The 23,820-nt window shown below is 39.2% G+C and overlaps 1 long non-coding RNA gene across 1 annotated transcript in view; it reads right to left on the bottom strand.

Annotated features, from left to right (window-relative positions):
* Positions 1 to 17,336, bottom strand: part of LOC116216900 — a 31,657-nt gene extending 14,321 nt beyond the window's left edge. The window contains exons 1-2 of the long non-coding RNA XR_004160545.1: positions 15,190 to 17,336; positions 1,506 to 1,602 (exon numbers count right to left, since the gene is read on the bottom strand). This is a non-coding gene — a long non-coding RNA (uncharacterized LOC116216900). The remainder of the gene's footprint in view (positions 1 to 1,505; positions 1,603 to 15,189) is intronic.
* Positions 17,337 to 23,820: the final 6,484 nt, after the last annotated feature.

The raw sequence follows: 23,820 nt of genomic DNA, 5'->3' as shown, positions 1-23,820 counted from the left end.
GTGGCAAGAGAGAAACAGCTCACTGCCGTATGGCCCAGAGGGTGACAGTGCTATAGCCAGAGACATACCAAGATTTCAATGGATGCATTTTTTTCTGAATGGAGGAATTCAATTCCACACCTTTTCCTCATCCAGATTTCCATGTCAGATGCCATTCTGCTAGACCACTCCTCTGCTGCTATCTGTCACTCAACAACAAAAAGTAATGGAATATTGGTGGGAAGGTCCAACCTCTACTGCCGTTGCACCAACATCAGCCTCTGTTGTTCAGTCAACATAACAAAATAGGAGGCATTACTTTTGGAGCAGCTGTAGTTTTATTTGGATTTAAAAATTGCTGACAGAAACTGAATATGTAATAACAGTTTTGCTATAGTCATTCTTGTTCTCATAACAATCACTCCTTCCAGAAGCACTAAAGAAAATTAAGTGCTGCAGCAAATGAACCATGCAAAATTATTTTACTACCATCAGTGATGACAGAAATCATTTACAACAGTTTTAAATGGTTTATTGCATGGGTGTAATTGCATATGGGGCAGTAGTTCCAGACTGAGTGCACACTGTGGAACTATTATTTATTATTATTTAAAGATTTGGGGAGTATCTCTTGCTGCAGCAGTTAGTTGCTTATTTACTCATTAAAGTTGGTGAATTACATGCACACAGAAATACCTACCCACAATGACTGCAATTATGAACCCTGTAATTTCATCAAATTGGATAGAAAAGTGCAGAAAGGCAATTATCAGACAAAGCCTAAACCTCAGCATCTTATCCACAGCTTAAAACCCTGATGGCCTCAGACATTGGCAGAGAACTCCAGTGACTTCAGTTCACTGGAAGCTGTACTCAGCTACTAGTCTTGGAGCTGAACAGGTAGAAATTTCAGTGTCTTAAATAACAAGAGGTCCAGTCACAGAGACTTTTTCTTACACTACAACTTGCTAGTGATTACAGGGAACTCCACTGGGTCTAACACGGTTATGGGCAGAAAGCCAGCTGTCCTCCCACCACCCAGTGAAGCTCATAGTTGGATATGGTTTACATAAACCCATAGGACACCCAACTTCTGCTATCTCCAACCCTAAAGGCCTCGGTGAGGATGCTGGGAGCCTACTGAGAACACTTTGAGCCATTCTACCCACGCACCAGAAATGCAGATTTAAGACATAAGGAACACCGGGTCAAGTATAGAGTTGCTTGGTCACTTCCATGAGACAGATGAAGGCTCCTTTGAGAATATCATAAAGAAGAACATATATTCGAAGTATTTCTCTGTGGAAAACCAAATGAGCAGCTCCAGAACCAACCCAGAAGGCCACACAGCAGACAAGTGATGAATTTGGCCTCAAGCCACACAACCACCCTTACGTGACAGGCTGTGCAGAAATGTTAACTCTTCTTTTCTATTTGAACTGGATCTACTCAGAAGAAAATCTCTTAAAAGATTCATTAAGCTACAAAGTACACAGAAGAGACAGGCTAACAATCAGGAAGCTCACCTGGGACTGAAAAATCCTTGGTAGCACACCATTCTTCAAGGTCCTTCGAAAGCAATTCCTTAAGCAACTCAGTCTGAGGCTATTCAGGGTCTTGGGTCTACAAAAGATTTATTAATGCTAAAGCTGTCAAAACATGATGATGGAAATGAACACTAAGTAAATAATTCAATGCATACATTTTACAGCTAATTAAAGATTATAATCAAAAGTGGTAATGATTTTTGCAATCATGAGTTAAGTGTGTGGAAGGGAAAAGAAGCCGCAAAGGGATTTTTTTAGAGTCAGTTCTGGGTTGTTGAAATAAGCCTGAAAGAACCAGCATATAAACAAGTGTTAATTAATCAGGCATGCTGATAGCTCAGTATCTGCATTTTCATAAACTTCCAGACAACTCTGTCATACGCTGCATAAGACCTCCCTCACACACTTTGCCCCCAACCAGTAAACACTGTCTCATTTGATGAAAATTTCCTAAGCTGGGTAAGGTTCTGTTCATAAATAAGATGTTCAAAGCCAGTGATTTTTTTCCACAGCAATGTAGTTTAACATCAAGATAAATAGAAGATTTCTTTGATTGTCTGGACTGGTTGTCTAGCTATAAAAGCAAAGCACTTCTCTATTGTTTTTGTTAGACATACCACCATCCTTCAAATGGCTTTGTAAAGGAGGGGTGGGTTTGGAGGAAGACTGAAAAGAAAAAAACATGTCAAAATAATCCTGGTGCACTTTACAGGTTATGATCCTTAGTATTTTTGGATTTCAAAAAATGAGTGAAAGTACTTTATCTACACATACTTCTAGACTCCATCCAATGTAAAAAGGTCATCACACAGAAGAGAATATCAATACATATGTACACAGGGATATCAGAATTCTTCCAAGGAGTACAAACTCTTCTCGCTCAAGCTTTGAGGTTCCTTAATCTACCCATGTAATAAAATGTCCAAAGAGTGCTGCACATTCAACCACTGCACAGAACTCCTTACGCATGTAGATACCAACCAGTGAAAGGCAGCTGCATTGTGCAAATGACAGTTCTCCAAAACACTTGTACCTACAGATGAGAGGAAATTATACGTATCCAGAGTGTTACCCAACTGATCTTTGGAATACAATCCCAAATAGTGGTTTCAGCTACCCGTACTTGCACCTTCACACTTCTCTATACAGTTGCACCAGTCTCCATACTCAACAGTAGAGTTTCATATACACAGACCCAGAACCACGGCTCAATTAATCCATTCTTGGGAAACCCTTTCCTGTTATTTAATTCCTCTCCAAAAATCTCGCAGACTTGTCTTCAGGTCACTGATCCCATTTACAAAAACACTTTCTAACAAGAACACTTCTTACTCCACATGAGTGTTATGAACAGTTCTAGGGTCATACAATTTATTTCATCTTGGCTGTACTACGAATTTTTGTAGTCAAGGCTCATGATAGAAATGCCAAGAGCCTGCAAACAAAGAAGAAAAAAGCCACATAAAGAAAACCAAAAACGAGATAGTTTGCTTGTTCTGAGTCATTACTACTGTTTGATATCATATCAAACGTATCAACATATAATTTTTTCTACTGTTCACAAGTGGAAATGTTTTAAAGAATTTTTAAGGTCAGCTCGTTAACAGATTAACAGCTTATGAGGAATTTGTATACAATTTGATTTTTTTTTCTGTTTATATAAAATGTTAATGAAAGTTAATCCTAAAATATCATTTGGTCAGACAGAATATGGGAAAAAATGTGACAGATCTTCAGTGGATTTTGCTGGGTTTCTGTTGTTAAAGAGAAAAATCACTTTACACAAAGGAACTGATGATTTACTCTTCTCCAAAAGTATTTCTTCTTAGTCATTCAAGATTAATTTTAATTGAAATGCTATGAAAAATGGAGGAAGAAAGAATTTAAATGGAAGAATAAAAATAACATTGAGCTATATGGAGAATATTTTAGTGAATGTTTTCAGCTTACTCATCAACTAGCTTCTAGATCCAGAATATATTAAATATGAGGTTTACTCATTAAAAATCTGCAAAGCAGTATGCATAACATCAAAGTCAGATGATTTCAGGTGTTTGAACATCTTGAGTCCTAGTAGCCAAAAAATGAACCTGATCTGAATGCAAGATGGCCTGACTTCTACTGCAAGAAGATGGTGTATTCATTTCCACCCATGCAAAAGGAATGCAAATTACTGCTGATCCAAGAGAACAGCTTTTCAGAGTGTTTTAGGAGAAAACTATTTTGGAAGGGATCTCACCTGGTCTTTCTTTCTACCTAAGACAAGATCAACTCTACTGGAATCGCTTCTTGCTGGCGTTTGTCCTATTTAAAAAAGGTTCTTAATAACATTGCGTGAGGGAGTGAGGGAGTCAGCCAGTCATAATGGCAAAAGAATAGAGAAAAGTTAAAAATGATTACTTATTTGTTTTGAAATGTTAACAATTTTGTCTTTTCCTCCTTTTTTTCTCAGTCTACACATACAGCACTTTGTCAACAAGTTAACAACCTGTAATTGTGAAGAGTAAGATGCACCTAGAGAATTTCTAGAGGACATTAACTGTGTTTTCATTGCACTGTTGTAATGGCCTGCAGTACCACATTTACAACACTGAAAACTCAATCTATTTTGTCATTACTCATCATCCTCCTGGTGATATTAAAGGCACAGCATGGTGGTTGACCAAGGAACAGTCACTCTTGCAATCAGTCTCAATTCAAAGTAGAGACAGAAGAACCACAATCACCCACAAAATCTTGAGACGTAAGAACCTGTAACTATGACAGCTGCATCCTACAAATGCTACAGAAGACAATAACACCAATTCCTCCCTGCAAAGCCTGTGCTGACTCAGTTTCCTTTGTACACACTGGCAGCCCCATCTAAGTGCAGTGTCAATACCACCACCAAACAGTTTTTAAGGTATGCTGTCATCAAAACAACACTGTTGTCCCTTCCCTCTTTTCATGGGGTAATATAGCAAGTGTTTTCATTGATGTGGATCCCTGAGGCACTGAACATGTGAACTTTCCATGGCTGGGTTATTTTATCTCAACTAAGGGTCAATATTTGAAACTAAAAAGGGTATGATTTAGCGTCCTCTAGTAAGAATGGAGGATTGAAAAATACAGTCAATAAAGGGAAGATAGTTGTCCTGGTTTAGTTGACAGTTACACAGACCTGCTGTAGTGGAAATGTCACGGCCTGTAACAGTGATTGAGCACCTGGTGGGAAGGCAGGGCCAATCCAGGGGAGCTCAGGTGCAAGCAATGCATCTGAGTGACCAGAAGGGGTGGAGCCAGGATCCACCCCTTCCCAGGCCTCATTTAAGGGTAGGCAGTGGAGGTAAGGGTATCTTTTGTTGGAGTTCTCTCTCTGGAGGAGGTCTTCTACAGGTAAGCAGTTTTTCTTTCCTTGTTTCTGCATATATGGCCATTGCTTTTGAGCTTGTTTTTATTTGTTGCAGCCTACGATTGTGCTATCCTGCTATTATTGCTGTACTTTCCATTGCATCATAGTATTAAGCTTGCTTACTAAGATTTACTATGATGTTTACCTCTTCTAGGATTCTATGAGTTCCGATTCTATGAGTTCCTTATGCTTTGTATACAGCTAACAAAGCATACAATAAAGACAGAAATAATTACTGGTGGTAGAGTGAAACAGTATATTTCAGAAACAGTATATTTCAAAGTCACTGTTCTAGTTAAGATGTGCTATGGGATGGGAAAGTAGTCTGTAGTATAAAACTAACTGCAAGGGTTGAGGCTGAACTCTATAAATAAAGTCAGTACTGTTACCACTCATTTCAACTGATAATATAAACCCATTGTTTATGGACGAATGTTGGGTGAGCTAAGACGTACTCAGAATTACTATAGGGAACTTAGACATTCCCTATGTGCTTTAGTAATACTATGGTGGTGGTTGGGTTATTGTCTAATGTGTGCACAGATACAGTTATGCTACTATTTATCTTCACCTTGGTAAATATATTTAAAGTGGTTTTGGATATCTTAAATTGCTTTTTTCTGAGAAATTGCTTTTAGGATCTTATAAAAGGCACATTTCCTTGACTGAATAGCAGATGCTTCTCTAACTTTCTTTCAGAGAAGAAGTTTACTACCTGCTCTGTTCTTATCACAGAAGCACTGTCCATTAGATTGTTAGGATGTATTCTTTGAGGCTGGTAATATTTTGCTTTCTCAAAAGCAAGAGCTAATCAAATTCTTTTGTCAAATGCACTCCTGGTTAACTCTTGTTCACTCTCTCTGTGTCAGACCTTTTAGCCAGGGTAATCCACTTTCTTCAGACACAAGTCATTATCTATAAAACATAGTTTTAGCTTTTTTTTTTTCTCCCACTGTTCTGTTAGAAGAAAGTTCAAGGCAGGTGTTTCAGGACAGCATAGAAGGACTGGGTGAGGAAAAGCTGCAGCTTGCAATCAGGATTAACTTTCTTGGAGAGGACAGGGCAGGAAAATCTTACCACTTGATCTTTCCACAGCATGTGTGGAGACATTGTGGTGAGACCTACAGGAAGATGCTGCACTCCCCACTCAGGAAATGGGCAGCCACAGTGATGCACAGACAGGCACAGAGTTGGCTTTCACAGCCTCAAAACAGTTTTTCTGAAATGATTTTTCTCTAATGAATAATGTTTTACTTAAGGTAGTTGTCCAGTCTTTCATTACCTCTTTCATTACTTCCAAGGGAACTAACTACAAGCCAAATAGCATTCATTGCATATAAATTGCTTAGGTCTGAGAGGCTTTCTCTCTGGGCTGTTTTGAGGTCTGGTGCTTGCAGTGGAAGGGATCCTGTAAGAAAAGAGTGGGCTTGCTTCCCAGAAAGTGTGTCTTGTGATTAGTGTAGCTCTTCTGCATTTGATCCTTCTGTGAAGAAAACAATTGAATTTTGCTTGAGTGTGTGTGTGTCTACTTTCAGAGTACAACTTACAGCTTGTAACTAGATGTTCTGTTCTGCTTCTACGAAAACATCTGAATCTTCACTCTCTCCTCAACTACATACTTAAGTTACTGTTGACTTAAAATGACACTAGTGTGAGCATTCCTCCCCTTCTGCATAGCAAGTGCTTGGATCTTGGCTTTGAACTCAGTGACTCCTGAAAGTAGAGAGAGCAGAGTTCAAACGCAGACACAGAAGCTTGGAGGGTAGATCAGTCTCGTGGTACTGAAATGATGAAACCGAGAATATAGAAACAAATCAGCTTCTCAACCCTTCCAGCATCTTGTGTTAAATGCAGACTGAGCTCTCTGCAGCAAGGGCTTTTTTAAAACTACCTATTTGTAAAGCAGCTAACATGATGGGCTGCTGATGGGACACCATGATAATCAGTTGCTCTTTTTGCTAAGAAGGCACTGTGTAATGCTGGTCCCACTACAGTTGTAGGTACTGAGCATGGCTCAGGGAGGAGGCACAGCTTCATTCCCTTTGTTTTTCTCCAATTTCCTTGTACATGAGTCAAGTATGACCAACTTGTCTTGCTTGGCTGAGCAGAACAATTCAGACCTAGCATTGAAGCCAATTAGGCAGCAAACTCTACAAACACAACACTACTGACAGAAATGCATGTTTTCTCAGATGGCAGCTATTGCCATGCACTGCCAGAGGTAGTGCTTAGCCAGCCAAAAACTCCAGAGGAGAATGGAGTAGAAGATCCAATTCCTTTGTGCAACTTCAACTCTACTGGACACATTTACGTAGGTAATAGACACAAACAAAAGCGAGCATTCTTCACTTGCAAGATGAAGAGAGGTTTGTAGTAGGCTTACCTTTTGAATTCTAGATATTAGGTGTATTCTCAAATATTTTTATACTTCTGCTTTGGAGGCTAGGCTTAGGACTAACACTGCCCTTATAGAGGAAGTAGCATGCTGGGTTCCCACTGCTTTGGTTACAGGCTTCCCTTCTCTGAACTGGGAGAAATGGTGCCTCATCTCAGTGGAAGTTCAGTTCTGCTAGGGGCAGGGAGGAGGACACATTGAAGCTGTGTCCCTTCTCTCTTTACTGCACAGGTGGTGGGGAAAAAAAGTGCCTGGAAAAGGCTCGACTTGCCTTTCAGTGATGTGACCTCAGTATGGAGTGGAGGATTCAGTGAGAGGTACTGACTCTTTCAATAAGTAAAATGAAGCTATGGCTCTTGAGACCTGTGAAAACATCCTTGATGATCTTATAAGAAAAGCATGTGAAAAATAAATAAGAAGTGTTGCTGCCTGAGAACCTTTCAGACACCAACCCCAGCTGCTTAGTCTCATGCCAAGCCATTAACATGGAAAGATTGCAATGTACTCTGTGGCATTCCACTAGCAGAAAGCAGCTTTCCAGCAGTGGAACTCATGCAGCCATGGACCACCTCTGTGATTTTTATTTTTTTTTTGTGAGCAAGCAAACATCACCAACCCAGCAGGAATGCTTTCTGAAGGATGTGAGAGTAGCAGGGACTCTAAACTGCAGCAAGGCTAGTATCATATAGAACACTTCATCAGTGGAAGGCATATGATCTGTCTGTCAGTGGGCTGAGATGCCCACATGCGTTTTGTTTCCCTATGTCAGTGAAACAGCAGTGGATTCTGGAGCAGAGCTGATCCTCCTTGCATGACGCACACAGGTCACCTTTGGTTTGATTTAATTTTTGAAGATACCTTTCTCACTAGGGGAACTTTGGGTGTTAAATCCAGTTCTTGCTCATTTCAGGACTGCATTTCTGGGCGCAGGCAAGGAATAAAAAGAACTTTGGCACATTAACACTGCCACTGATCAGCGGTAAATCATGATAAGAAGCTGACGTGACCCTTGTTCACTGGGTCTGAAACAATGCATTAAACACTTCAGTAATCTGCTTCCTTGCTTTAACAACAGCAAAGGAGAATGGGGAGGCTGGAAGTTAACAACAGCTGAACTTTTTATTAAGTGATAAAGTGTATAGACCCAGACCTGCAGTGATTTAGTCACTTAACAGTGAAAATTCTGTGGTAAAAGCCCTGATCTGTAGAGTCATGTTAGCATGTCTGACACAGAATCTCACACCTTTCCATATGTAAACTGAGTGCCATGCTAGGGAATAAGTAGTGATATCATGAGGTAAAATGGTAGTAAAGGAGATCAGTGCCAAGGCAACCCACAGATCCAAATAATTGCTCACCACAGGTCAAAACTAACCTTGAAAGGACTTCAGACTGAATTAGGGCTTATTTTAAAAATTGAGTTGTGAAGTATATTTATTCGCTGTAACCTAAGACTAGAGAGATTGCAAATACTGTCACACGCTCTCTTAAGAGGAGATGGATCTCAAAATCTTCAGGTCTGGTTCCCAAAAGTATGACGTGGTTAGTTTCCCTGAACACAAGCCAAGACAGAAATCTGAACTGCCACTGAGAGAAGAAATTGCTTCAGAGGAATTAAAAGTGTTAGGAGATCTTTCTGGCCTTCAAGAACTGTGATGGGGAAGCAAAGACAGGAGAGAAAACGGAGCATAGATGTTCCTACGTACACACTGCCACCAAAAGGAAGGTGCCTGACTTCTGGATGATATGCTACCATTGACCCCTAAATAAGGCAAAGGTGAAAGGTGCTACCTACCCACAGAAAGTAACACGCAGGTGGTGCTGTGAATATACATGCCCCAGATATCAAGATCTGATCACACCAGCAAGAACCAACTCTGGACGACACATCCCAAATCAGGAAAGCAATTAACTCTTTATCTGCAGAGGACACCTGCAGCTTTAACATCACACTACTGGAGATAGGGATTTGATTTTTTTTTTTAATTTAAATCTGTTTCAGAGGGAAGACTGCCAACTCTGTGGCCAAATAGACTGTGTTTTCTGACAAACTGAAGTTGTCATTTTTGTTTTTAGCCTCTGAAATGTCAGGGAGAGAGTTAAGGGGAAGGCTGGCTTGTTTACAGACATTTTAACACAATTCTGGAGAGCAGCCAGAGTAAGGAAGTTCATCTTTCCCACCCACTGTCACATCCCATGATCAAAATTGGAGTAAACTAGACTCACCTTCAGGTGGATATGCAAAGTTCTGTAAAATAAGAAGTGTTATTCTTTTGCTCACGACAGCAAAAATCATGAAGAGTGTAGGTGCTTTGAGCACATCCAACAGAGATGTTGCTTTCAGTCTTCATGTCATCTGCATGCTGTACCCCAATCTTAGATAAAGTAACTGAATAAATATCACCCATCCTGTGCTCAAGAAGGATGGCCTGTCCCAGCTCCTAGGGGAAAATAATGACATAGGACTCTAACCCAAGCTATGTTCTTCTTGAGAAGTAGGAGTGGGAGAGGAGACTGGCAAACAGATTGAAAGCCTCATTAACTCCTTCTTTAGAAATGCACTCCATCTGAACCACTTGCAGGGATAAAAACACCCTCAGAAGTTACTTTTTAAGTCACTTAAAGGAAGAAGCTGCAAGGGAAAACCAAGGCTGAAAATGCTGTATTGTTCTGAAGGTATACTGGTTGGTTTTGATGAAAGCATTTGGTTCATTAGTGCCTTTTATTTTGAAGGACTACAGAGTTAAGACACGATAGGTCTGTGAGCAAGGATCCTTTTACCTGCCAACTAAACACAGAAGTTTAATTGCACTCTTCTACTGCAAGTAAGGCTTCAGGACTGAAAGCAAGGAAAACTATTAGGCATGATGAAAACTGGAGGAAAAAAAGAGGGTATACTGTCACCTAATACTTCAGATTTAGGAACTGAACTGATCCATCAGAGGAAATTTACTAATTAGCAAGTGTTTTTGACCATTAATTGACATTAGCCACTCAAACACTTATGCTCCAGGGAATAGGGGGAGTGCAAATATGTTTTCTGTGAATTGGTCTCTGCTGACATCTCCTTAACCTAAACAGATTCCTATGTATCTAATATAACAAATACCAGAAAAAATGTCTAAAATCGTAACAGAGCAGAAAGTCTCCCTCCTAACTCAAGGGTTGTCAGTTTCTCATCTTACAAGACTCCAGAGAGGCACCATCAGTTCTCTTCTAGGGCTTATCTTTTGTAGGAAGCAAAAACTCAGAACAATAAAAGGGGGGAGGGGGGAGAACTAAGAAGATAATGTAATTCAATGACCATCATAGCCTATATATTTTCTAGTAGCAGCTAGACATGTATCTATTTCATCTCTTCTGTCTGGACATGGGGTTTCCAAGCTGGTGCCCATGGACTTCACCCTCCCAGTGTTGATGTTACAGCAAACCAGGGGCACCTGGCTGTGAGACATTACTATTATGTGTTCCAAAATTATTAAGATACTGCTACCAGACAAAAGAAATGTTGTCTTTTGAACCATAACAGCTCAGGCTGTTTAACTTCCATTCTGAACTCCTCCTGGAGGTCTGCCAGCAGCTCTTTATATTGCAGTTGCTCAAAACATTTGCACAGAGAAAAAGATACTGGAGCCTGATACAGAAATTCTTGCTTACAAAACATGTATTTCGTATTGTAAGCAAGAATGGTTTCCTCATGATATTTAAACAATGAAATGTTGCAAATACAAACATTACATATTTTACAGACTAAGACATTCTGGATTCACTGTATTTCATGCACTCATTTTTGTGACATGGGTTGTTTGTTTTGTTGTTGTTTTTTTTTGTGGGTTTTTTTTTTTTTTGCAACACCCTCACAGAGACATTCTTTGTTGTAGTTGAAGCAGCACTTACCATAGTTCGGGGTAGTAGATCAGTAGTTGCAGATTACTGCATCATTTCAACAAAGAGAATTGAAAGACACAGACTTCCATGTGGTCTCTTCTCTCTCTCTTTGTACTGTCCTTGTTAGACTGGAGCAATAACTACTGAATTAGGGAAGTTGGAGTAATTCCTCTCAACATATGATATTGTCCTTGTCCTACCTTCCAGCAATGCCTCTGTGTTACGGTAACTTGATTGTCTTGATACTTACAGTCAGTTTTTTATGTAACATGCTTTTCATTTTTGTAGATAAAGATTTTCACAGGTCTGAAAGTTAGGCATTCAAAATCCTTATTGGGCATATTTGCTTGCACCAACTGCATCTTGGGTACTTTGCTATATATCTCAAATATATACATCGGTACCTTTGCAGTCTCAGTCCAGTTAGGTTATTCCCTGGTCCTACTTGATAAGCTGCCATGGAACAAAATACAGAGCATGGCAGAAGCAGCTCTTTGGTCTGCAGGGAATGATTTTTAAAAAAAAAATAATAATAATAACAGAGAAGGATTCATCTGTGTTACCAAGAGCGACATCTTAAATTTGCAGTCTTTCAGCTTTTGACCATTGATACAGTACAGTACCAGCCCCTCACATATCTTGCACAGACCATAAAGCTAACTCTGCAACATACTCATCACAACACAGGTGTAGGCAGAAGGAAGCTTATTTCCTTGATAACTATCAGTCTGCTTCCACCACCAAGACAGAGAGCTGATCTCTGCACAAGAAACATGGGGTTTTGAAGTATTATGGTTTGCTTGATTGTTTTTATTTCTTTTTTTTCTTTTTAAAATGAAAGCGTAATCAAAAAAGAGCAAAGCCTGGGACAGCCAGAAAGTAAGGGCTTGGTTGATATTCAGCTTTCTCTGAGCCGTGTCCACCATACAAGTTTTTTGAGCACTGCTCAAAAAAGAGAACCAACTAAAACCTAACAGGCCCTCTGGTTAGTTATGATGTTCGCACAGAACCCAGTGGCCTGTTGTCTTGCTGGGTTTGGAATCTGGCCTTAGGAAGTCTACCAAGATTAATTGGCAACTCAGTTTATAGAAGGAATGCAGAGCAGCAGCCTCTGTCCCTGGTTCTTGATCCTCTGGGAGGACTTTGGAAACAATGCTGTTGACGTCTGTTGGAGTGGGATCATGTCTTCTGACCTTACCAAGTTTCCTTTGCTCCTCATTCTCTTGACTTGCTTAAAAGCTGCTTATGAGAGTTTATTGAAACTTTCCAAATAATTTTACTTTTGAATGTAGCCAGTCCTGGGAAATTTTCTTTATGATGCAAGGTTTGGGGAAGTCAAGTGTGTGTGAAACAAAAATACAAAAGGGCATAATGCAAGATCTTATAAGCCTGCACTGTAGTGGCTTCCATTAGCAACTGTTGCAAAGACAAAACCAAGGATATACTGGAAGGAGTTACTTGGAAGTTTGGAACCAGAGCATAACAAGGATGTCATTCACATGGCTTGAGTTTGTGATTTGCATAGCAAGTAGCATAGACTTGCTAGACTACAGGGAAACACTGTGACTGGCTGCAAGGAAAATACGTATGTACAGAGAATGGCTCACTGGTAAGAGGTGAAACTGAAGTCAGTGGCAAGAGAGGTATCTTACCTAAATAGGCATTGCTAGAGCACTGGGTAACTCATCATTGGTTAGACATGAGTCAAAACTAAGGCCTCGCATCTGATCTTCAAATGCAAAGATGTTTAGGTTCTTTGGGTCAACTCTTTTGGATCAACACTGACTAATACAAATAGTCTTGGTGAGAAGAGTCAGTGTTTCATCTCTGGGGAAGCTCAGTGGTTACTTGAAAAGCTCTTTTATTTTGCTTTTCTTTAGGGAGAAGGACTTAATTCTGCTGCAGAGTTTGTTTAATATAATTCAGTGTAGCTTCTTGTAGTTTTGGGGTTTGCTTGAGATTTTAAAATGTTAAAGAAAACAGAGTAGAGTTCTTCATTCTCTTTATTAGCACAAGAAGAAAAATAACTCATTTTAGAACTCTAAATGAGAAGAAAGGAGAAAACAGGCCCTGAGTATAAAGAAAAGAAATGCTTGAGTTCTTGGAAGGACTGGAAAAAACTAAAATTGTTCTTCATACACAAATGTTTAGGGCATTAGGAACTGATTTTTTTTAAATGTTCATCTGAGTTGAATCCAAGCTTTCATATTCCAACCCAGGGTCACTTGAATTTCTTAGCTAACTGTATCTAAACAAAAAAAATCCCCTTTTTATATACTCTTAAACTGATGAGAATGTGCAATTGCAAATTCTTTTGACCCTGAAGGTCTTCAACTGTTTTTACAACTAATCTAGCAAATACTTTTTTCCCAAAAAGTAGTACAATGTATGGTGAAGAGAATGACAGGATCTCCAGCAACAATAGTTTTAAATAGCAAGAAAAAACTCATAACATCAAACTAGAACTTCCTTTTCCACTGAGGCTACATAGAATGAAAGAAACTGGGGTTATTATTCTGACCCTGTAAGCCCACTTTCTCTATGATGGCTGGAGAGAAACATGCACACTGACTGCAGAGCAGAGAAAGGCCAAATGGAAGAGAACTCAAGGGACCCCTCTTGGACTCTTCTGCTCCCCCACTGCAACTGTAGATAAAGCTGAGGTGTGGGGGACAGCAAGTACTAACGCCTACTTTCACACAGCACTACTTACATAGGCTACTCTGTTCACAAACAATCAAATTAGGTCCTCTAAAGAGGTCCTCTAAAGCGGTCTCTTCCGTCTGTGCCCTCAAAGCTTCTCATCTTCCCATCTCAAAATAACATACTTTGACATGTTGAAGCACTGTGTCAAACATCTGGAGGCCAGAAAAGGCCTGTTCATAATCTCACTGTGATTGGTTCAGTCTAACATCAGCCTGAACAATTCTGTGCAGGAGGAAAGGTTTAGGATGGGGTTTCCAGAGATGCTGTGCCTACTGAATATTGACTACCAGCGTCTTTACTCCTTCAGTCCTGTAGTTCTTCATAGTACCACTGCCAAAATCAAGTACTCAGAAGTTCAAGTACAGGGAAAGAAGACACGATGTCTGAAGGAGGTATTCTTGAGCGATGCAGAGCTTCATCTACTGGTGAAATGCAGAAAACATACAAGCAAAATAATATTTTGCTGCCACTTTTCTGTACCATTCAGAGCAGTTACAGGATAGACAACTTTTCCCATGGAAGATGCCAACTAAAGCAATGAATTGGGAGTCTGTACTGAGAACATTTCCAGAGGGAGCTGCAAATCAGCAGCAGCTGGTTTGGACTCAGAAGGAATGGTGATTTTTGATGGGGTTATAGCTGGATTCAATTTTTTTTTTTGTTATATATATCTGATATTTTCTTAAATACCGAGAGGTCCACTGACTCCCACTACTCCTAAACCTTTTCAATATGCTTTTGCTCAGATATAGGAAGTGTCAGGCAGTACAAATGCAAGGGAGTTTTTTCAGTACTTTTTCTAGTATATTGCAACACTCAAGACCAGCTGACAAACAAATTACATATAAATGTACAACCTGACATATTCCCTTTGTTTCAATGAATGGTATCAATTTTGAATTTATTATCATTGTAATATATGCTTGCTTAGAGGATTCTTTGCAGTCATCTTGTATCTTGCTTCTTAAAAGCTTTCAAAGTACATTTCAAAGAAATGCCTTGAAACAAATTTCATTTTCTCCTTCAAAACATATGAAAAAAGCTTTAAGGATATAACAGATACTTGATCCTTCTTATAGATTTAACTGCATTCTTGTTTTGTTGATTAAAAATGTATTAAAATTAAAAATTAAATTAAAAACATATTAATAGTCATATAGGTGTGCTTTTAGTTCCATGGAGGTAGAACATTAAAAACTAGCAAACCTGAACTTATTTTAGCTGCTATTTTATATGTGAATACAAAATATCCTCAGTGAAAGGGTGTAAGAAAGTAGACGTACCTACTGTGATTCTGTCTCTGGCATTTCATCCCCAGAGTTTGGACTGCAGCTCCCTATGGGAATATATGCCAGAGAGATGCATGAATCTCCACTTTAATCTGTCATCCGCTGGGAAAAGCTTTTCATTAATTTATATTCTCTAAAGGGTTCAGAGAACTGAAAGGAAGGCAACATCCTTGGAGGGATTTTCTCAAAGGCAATGCATAGTTACTTAATCACACCATGGTCTGCATGCTGACTTAAGTTTGAATTGGTATCACTAGCTATCTCTTAGATTGCAGGGTTCATCACACTGAATCAGGGTGGTGGTTGTTGTTGTTTAAAACTTCATCAACCTTCTGTCAAGTAGAGATCTTTTGCCTCAGTCCTATAAAGGCTGTGGTACTGTTGTTTCTTTTTAACACAAGATCATTTTAAAAGAAAATGAGATGGGCTTGGTTTACAGAAAAATTGATTTTCTTTTAAGCATAAAGCACAAATTGAAATGAAAGTCTTTCAAAACTTAAGAATTCCAAAAATACTACTGAAGAAGTAAGAGCAACTTACCTTTAAGCAATTAGGAAGAAGCCATACTTTAAAAATAGATATTATACATGAAAGTTCCAAGCAAAACATATTAGTCAACAAAATACTAATGCAAAATAGCAGAACAGCTGCTAATATAGTAAGGATTACTGTGATATTTCTTCAGTATAAGGTGGCATAGTTTGATCCAATCTGTATTTATGGATGGACTAATTAAAGGCACTGACAGAAAATGCCTGACATTCAAATAGAAAATAAGAAAGTAAAGCAAGAAAAGTGCCTAAGCAGGAGATGCTGAATAATTAACTGTCTTGAGATTAACCTAAAATCCTTCTTATTTTGTCAGCTTTATTATTTTTAGCACTTACCATTCAAATTTTCCTAAATCCATGCACAAAGTATTATGACGGGAAGTCCACTTCAGGATGGAATGAACAAATTCATGGGGTTGTCATTGTTGAGAGCACAGATGACTAGCTAGAGCCTTCAATACATCCAGTTCCCTATGTCTCCAACTCTAACGGGACTGTAGGTCTTTGCTACTTTGTCAGCTACACCTGGAAAAGCCCAATAATAGCACATACAAATCCTGCACATGCAGGAAATAGGCACAGTAACTGCAAGCAAAGTTGACATCTGGGCAACTCTTGCTGTGCAAGCTTGAGGATGTTACTCATTTGGGTAAGTGTGATGAGGAAGTGCAGGTGCACTTGAGAACAGCTGTTGAATGAAGTGCATGATGTCAGACTAGATGTACAGAGACATGTAAGCACTGAGGACTCTCAAGACAACTCTGAGATGCTGTCTAACCAAAAGGTCTCTTTTTCCTGTGTGTTCAAAGGGGTCTCTACTTAGAGATATTTCACTAATTTCACACTTGCAATGCTTTATAAGTACCAGAAATTATTTGCCTCGGATGGCTTTGGGATAAGAGCTCTGGATTTCATCCAAACCCTGCCTCTAATCACAGCACTTTCCTGTACTGACTCTGAGCTCATCGCTGGAGCCAAAAATCTGTGCTTGTCAAGGTCCCCAGGCTGCCTTGTTAAGCCAAGATCCTTGCAAGACCCATTCAGAAAGAGTTCAAGCAGTGGCCTCGGAAAGAATCACATTTTGAGAGCTTTAATTCATCCTTCGTAAAACAGCAGTGCTCAATAACACTTAACGTCCAAGGAAGTTCTCCATGTTGATTTGCACTTTGAAAATCAAGTGTCCTTCAATGGAATTATATTTAAAAATGGAAGCACAGCAAGACCATTTGCCTTAGGAACTAATTTCTTATCTTCGTAACTTAGAAGCACCACTACTTCAGTAGCCACTGGGTTAGATAATTGGAAATAAGGATTCTTTCACAGAAAACCGATAAAAAGGCTGACTCAGCTTGGCTTTCCACTCTGTGTGTTCATTTTCAAACTGGAAAAGAGACTTGAAGCATTTTCAACCCTTAATCAGAGGAAGTAATTCATTGCTGTGTCCATCCTGAGAAGAAATCTACTCCAAGAGTACAAAGAGGTAGACAACCATATTTCGAATGGTCCTGTTCATAGGCTATCTCTAGGTAGTGGAAGGCTGCAATGAGGTCACCCTGCAGCCTTCTTTTCTCCAGACTGAGCAAGCCCAGTTCTCTCAGCCTGTCTTTGTACGGGAGATGTTCCAGCCCCTGATCATCTTCATGGCTCTCCTCTGGACCCTCTCCAACAGCTCCCTGACTGTCTAGTAGTGGGGGCTCCAAACCTGGACACAGTACTCCAGATGGAGCCTCATAAGAGCAGAGAAGAGAGGGACGATCACCTCCTTGTCTCTGCTGGCCACCCCTCTTCTGATGGAGCCCAGGATAGCATTTGCTTTCTGAGCTGCGAGAGTGCAATGCTGGCTCATGTTAAGCTTTTCATCTATCAAGACCCCAAGAGTCCATACTGAATTATGGAATTAAAAAGTTAAAGTGATCCTGAAGGGAAAATAGCAATATCAGAATCAAATCATTTGAGCCTTGAGGAAAAAAAAAAAGCAGAGTTCAGCCTTTTATTTTGCAAGGAAGTAAGTGCTTTTTAAAAAAAAAAAAGTCACACTTATAACTAAAATTTCATATCAGATGCATCATTGTTGCATCTCAATAGAAAAGCTCTCATTAAGTATGAAGGGCCAGATACCTTAATAATAGCGTGTTTTGAAGAGCTAAATGAGTTGAAGTACTCAGCATGCCATCTCCTAATCAGGAATGAAGGTTTTAATGCAAGGCTTCCTGACAATCTCACTTCTGTAGTGCTTACATAAATGAATCTGTAGGTATGCGTATGTTTTTTTAATTTATTGTGTGGGTGAAGGAATGCATTTCCTAGTGATACAAAATAAGATCTGACTACAAATGTAACCAGGGCTATCTGCTTAGGTGATAAACATTAGGGAGCTTTGTGAGGTGATCACCTGTTTAGAGAAACACTGTGGGAATGATTTATCCCTCCAAAGACACAGATGAGAAGGGTTTGCCTTGAATACTGCATACAATTATCTATGGATACACCAAGTCAGCACCCAATAAAATAGCCGAGGTTCAGTTTGAGCTATTAGAGAGAGCTCATGTAAATAGCCTGGATTTGAGGTTCCCATTAAGCTTGTCAGTTCTCTCAGTTTCTCTCACCTTTAAATAAGTCCACATCTCATTCTACAACTGACTCCACTGTTTCTGCCATCTCTGCATATTCACTATAATCTTTATAACTGCCCTCCTTTTTATTCACTCATGCAGCTAAATCCTTACATAGCTTCACCTTAACTTTGTGTGGAAAAGATACATTCTTTCAGTTCTTTGGACTGCAAAATTACAGTCTCTTTCTCTCCCTATCTCCATTGAAAACCATCCAAAAACCTGTTGCAAAGACAACAGCTGAAACAAAACCTGATTTGTAGATCTTTTCTCTTACACCTCTGCAATGTCAGGTCAATAATACTTTCAGTGAAGTAACTATGGAAAAAGTGTTTATTACTATGTTTGGGCTAATGGAAAAAAACAGGAAGAATGAGGAACATATGGCAGGTATTGCAGCACTCAAAAGTATTTCCAACCTTAGTTCGTATTAGGCTGAGCCAAGTTCTTTCTGGCTTTCCGTAAGTCCTATCAGGTTTAGCTGACTAATCTTCTGGAACTCTTGTAAGGACGAAGGAACTTGCGGTGTGGTCAGTCTGTTAAAGTAACTCAGGAAAAATCAGCAGCAGCTTCACAATGTTCCTCCTGGTTAATGATTGGTCGGGACAAGAAGGCTGACTGCAGGGTCTTTGATCCATGAATGTATCTGTAATAACTAGGGTCATGGTACTTCCTGTAGTGCATTTTGAAAGTCCAAAGTCAGTAACCCCTGAGTAATTGGGACTGTTATTGAGCAAATGACATGCTTTAAAGCAATGACATTATGTTAATTACCTGGGGGAAAATCGAGGGGTGAAAGTTTGTAGCAACAAAACAGAGCCAGAAATTAAACTTGGGACAATCCATCATAAATTCAGTCCAAAATCCTATGTTTGGTCAGTTTATGGTTCATTGCTAATTTGAGCTCTGGAATGAGTCCCTGGAGAAATCACTTCTGATGGTTCCCAGCCCTGGAGTTGTGGAGTGGCACCACTTCTGCCAGGAGGAGAGGGGGAAGAGAGGGCTGCCAACCTCAACCCCTCTGATGGGGCACATGGATGTTTGCAGTGACACAGTAGTAGTGGTACAGGCTGCCCAGGGAAGTGGTGGAATCGCCAATCCTGGAGGTTTTCAAGAAAAGGGTAGATGTAGCATTGAGGAATGTGGTTTATTGGAGGTTGTGGGAATGGGGTGACAGCTGGACTTGGTGATATTAGTGGCTTTTCCAAACCTTAATGATTCTATGACTGTATTAATCAGGAGGAGTGGAGGAGATGGGGACAGCTTTGGGTCAGCACTACACCAAGCTAACACTTTCTGCTAGATCGTGATCTCCACTCTGAGCCTCTGCTGCTCCAAAAGAGCAGATGCTGGAGCAACCAGAACAAGGCATGCAGCGCTAGTGATTTACCTTCACTTTGCTGCTGGGGGATATGATGCATGCCAGAGATGGGAAATAATCCAGACTTTAAATCAATTCTCTGAAAGACCTACTAGGTGTCTAAGAACAAGAACGTAGTATTATTTAAAAAAAATCTATGCATTCCCATTAAGAAATTTAGTCAAACCAGCCAAATCAACATTATAATATCAATATGAAACGGCATAAGCGCTCATCCCCAGATCTCATTTTCTTAAATTTTTGTAGAGTGAGAGATGAAATGGTACCTGAGCTACTTTGACAGATCATAAAAAAAAAAATAAAATCTGGAGACACCTTTTTTCAAGGATTAATTATTCACTATAGTGAGGAAAGACTACAGCAGCTTTTCATAGTGAAGATGATACTACATGGAAATTTAACTTGTATGATAATAAACACACGCTATCTCCAATATATCCAATACCCTTAGGATACAGCACAACGTTGGCTCAGATAGAGGCCACACCATCCCCCTTTTACATCTGCACAACAGTCACAATGCTTTTACAGTGCTACACAGATATACCTCTACTCTCAGTTCACTAGAAACCACTAGTTAGATGAAAGAGGAGCACTGTTTCTCCACTTTCCTTAGTTTGAAAGTAGTGAAAAGGGATGTCTGAATACTTAATATTCAGAAGAGGTTTAGTCCTCTTTCAACAACCTTGAATAAATGACAGAGAACAAGATAACACCTTAGTGGCAGCTTATTCTAATGATCAAACTGGTCCATCACTGAGGAATAAATGTTCTACCTAAGCAAAAACATTATTAATCCTTAAAGAAATGGGTCACCTAGAAGGAAAATTTACTTAAAATTGTCCTACTATCTTTGTTAAAAATAAAGAAGGCGGTTTGTATTGTTATCACAGACTTTTGTGGTGTACTTGGCTGAAGCAGCTTGTGTGAAAAGTGGGAATCAACATTGGTTTCTGCAGTTTGAATATCTATGAGGCTTTTTCCCCACACCACAATACAGCAGTGAATAAACTCTGAGAATTCTGCACTGCAAGCTTGTTTCCTCTGAAATGACACATAAGAAAAGAACTGACCTTGTTTCGATTTACATAGAAGATTAATCCATCTTCTCCGCTTCATATCATTTGTGTTTTGATCTTCTAACCCAAATAGATCATTTTTACATTAATCAATCCTTCTAATTCTCCTCTGGCTCTGCAGTGAGGTTGCTTCTCACCTTTCTGAGAAGTGAAACATACGAAAGAGCTCACCTTTTCACGTCCACGTCCGCCTATTTAGGAGTGGCACCTGGAAATGTCCCATTTCTCTATTTATGGTTATGACTGCAGCACTTCCCATCAGAGCCATTTCTCCTTCTATCTCGTTATTTGCTTTAGTGAGGCAGTGCACTTTTTTTTTTTTCCCCTCATAGCCCCAGTTTTGTGAAGGAAAAGGTTCTGCTACAGAAAAGAAAAATCAGGAAAATATTTTATATATATATTATTTATTTTATATATATTTAATATATACTTTATGCGTGTACAATAAATAATATATCTCTATATAAATAAAATATCTGAGATGCCCAGTACAGATTCCTAATCACTTGCAAAATCAAAGAAAAAATAAAGGACAGTTCTGGATTTTAAGCCTTATTTATTGGGACTGAACTAGACCCAATTAAGTTTATACAAACTGCAGAATGATGTGCAGATGAGAAACACTTAAAGCTCTGACTTGAGGATGGCCTTAGCCAGAATTTCTTTTATATAGCAGGCGAATGGATGGATAGATGGTTGGTTGAACAATATCATGCAAATGCTATGTTTCTGAAACTGTCAAAAAAAAAAAAGGCAGACCTCTCTTACTATCATGTAATCCATGTTCAACTTGGCAGAAGTACAAAGTAAAATCCACGCAGCCAGAACTTGATCTTCTGTTCTTTTAGTCTGTAGGGAATTACCCGTAGCCATGCACTATAGGACTGAATTATCAAGTGAATTAAGGACAAAGTGAAATTATCAGTAGTGTAGGTGTACAGAATTTCCATTGTACAGAAGATATAATGCATAGTTCTTCACTACTCATTTTCTAGTCTAACCAAGAAGATGCCACAATATTAATTTGAACTTACCTGATTTATGTTTATTGTTCCTAATCCTGATGCACTGCATTTCTCTAGGAAGAAAAGATAGAAAGAGATGAGCTGATACCCATGAGAACAAAGATAAAGATAAATTACTGAGAATAAATTATCCAGTTTAATGTATCAAAGTCTATTGGAAGTAATAGAAAGAACACTTATCAAAGGTTGGGAGAACGTGATCCTTGATTGTCAGGCTCTACTCATTCGAAGATGTATCATTCTCTGGGGGATTCATGCATTTTATGGGGACTTGAACGGTTAGTCATTAGTCATCATATCGTTGTATATCGTTGATCTTAAATCAACCATAAATTTAAGAATAAACTTTTAAATTATACACATATGGGTTTTGATTCATAGAGCAACCAGGGGATGTGCCATAGTTTGTTGATTTAGTAAGATTGCTTATCTACCCGATTAAGTATAATCATCTTTCTGAAAGTCAGCTATACCTTTGAATTTTATTACGTAAAGCAAGGTGGATCCAAAGACTCAATGAAGTTACCTGTTTCTTTTCACTGAGCTTAATGTCCATGTCTGCTGCCTTCAGTACAGCAAGTGGTGATGCCAACCATCTCACAGACTGCTCTGTAGCCCTAGAGAAAGCAGAATGGATGATTATGGTATGTGGAGAAGACAAATGACACAGGGACTGTCCAGTTTGGAAAATAATTAGATTTGACATTGTTGAAGATCCTTCCCTGGCCCCTCATCAGACAAAATATGGAGATAGATGGATCCACTGACCCTTGTCTGTACATCTGTACCCAGCATTCCTGAAGAAATCCACACATCTCCTTCTGTACTGACTCAGGAATTACCCAAGAAACTCTCTGCTTTTGAGCAGGCTTCTCAACTGTTTGTAATAAATTTTTAAGACCAATGGGAAAAAGATGTTGCGCTCTTTATTTATGCATTTCCAGTATTATTTCTCTATTTTTACATATTTTCAAAATGCAAGGTGTATTTCCTATGAATGTCTGTCATCACACTGTCATTATCTTCCCTGATGCTCACCCTTAGCAAACAGAAAATAAATTAAACTTGCTATAAAAATGATATAATCATTGCTGAAGATAAATGAGGAAATTGTTCACTGCTATACGTGGATAAAAGGTCCCTAGTCTAATTAGTTAGCAGTGCATAAGAGAAGGAAAAAATAGCAAAAATACAGCAGAGGGGCTCAGAAATGAACAAGAGCATGTAATGATGTTTACATGCCAAGGTCTTTGCATAAGGGATTTTTCTGGGCAGAGAGAAGAGAATTGTGCACTCCTGCATCTTGTCTGGGGATGCCTGTGAAAAGTCAATCCATCTGTTCATTTTCCATTCTTACTGATTTATGAGCAGAAAAATACAGGCGTCAGTAATGTGCATCTCTGTTGGAAGATGCAGCTAGGAAGCCGTGCACCCACAAAATTAAACTTGATATATTGCTTGTAGAAACTTGAAGCTTGTTTTCATGTCAAAACTAATTCTCAGCCAAGCAGCTTGCAGTTCTCTGACATTCTGGATTTGGCATACCTGTCCTTGCCAGGCCAATGCAAGTTAGAAGCACTTCTCAGAAAACTTCTGATTGCCTTTTTTCCAAACCACACCTGGCAGAGCTGTATTCCTGGGCAATAAGGCAACAAAGGGATAGGAATTCCTCTCCTTTGGAATATTTTCTAAAAATCTAATGCACATGAACTGAATTCTCCGCAAAAAACAGCTATTTGAAATTCTCCCAATGTGCTCTGGATCCTGTCTGATTAAACGTGGAAAATCCAAGGGTTTCAATTTTGTACAACTAACTGTCCTTATTATTTTGAGTGTTATTCATAGAATCATAGATTTATTGTTATTGTTCTGCTTGATCATAACTGCAGCAGACATGCCATTTAGTAGCCTTACTGGCATTACAAATAGCCATCCTTTGGATTGCTTTTTTGATTAATTACATTTATGCTGACATCT

This window comes from Meleagris gallopavo, chromosome 8 (genome assembly GCF_000146605.3).
Source record: "Meleagris gallopavo isolate NT-WF06-2002-E0010 breed Aviagen turkey brand Nicholas breeding stock chromosome 8, Turkey_5.1, whole genome shotgun sequence".
NCBI classification, from domain to species: domain Eukaryota; kingdom Metazoa; phylum Chordata; class Aves; order Galliformes; family Phasianidae; genus Meleagris; species Meleagris gallopavo.
Note: the sequence above shows the minus strand (reverse complement) of the source record. Positions and strands in the feature narration are given on the sequence as shown.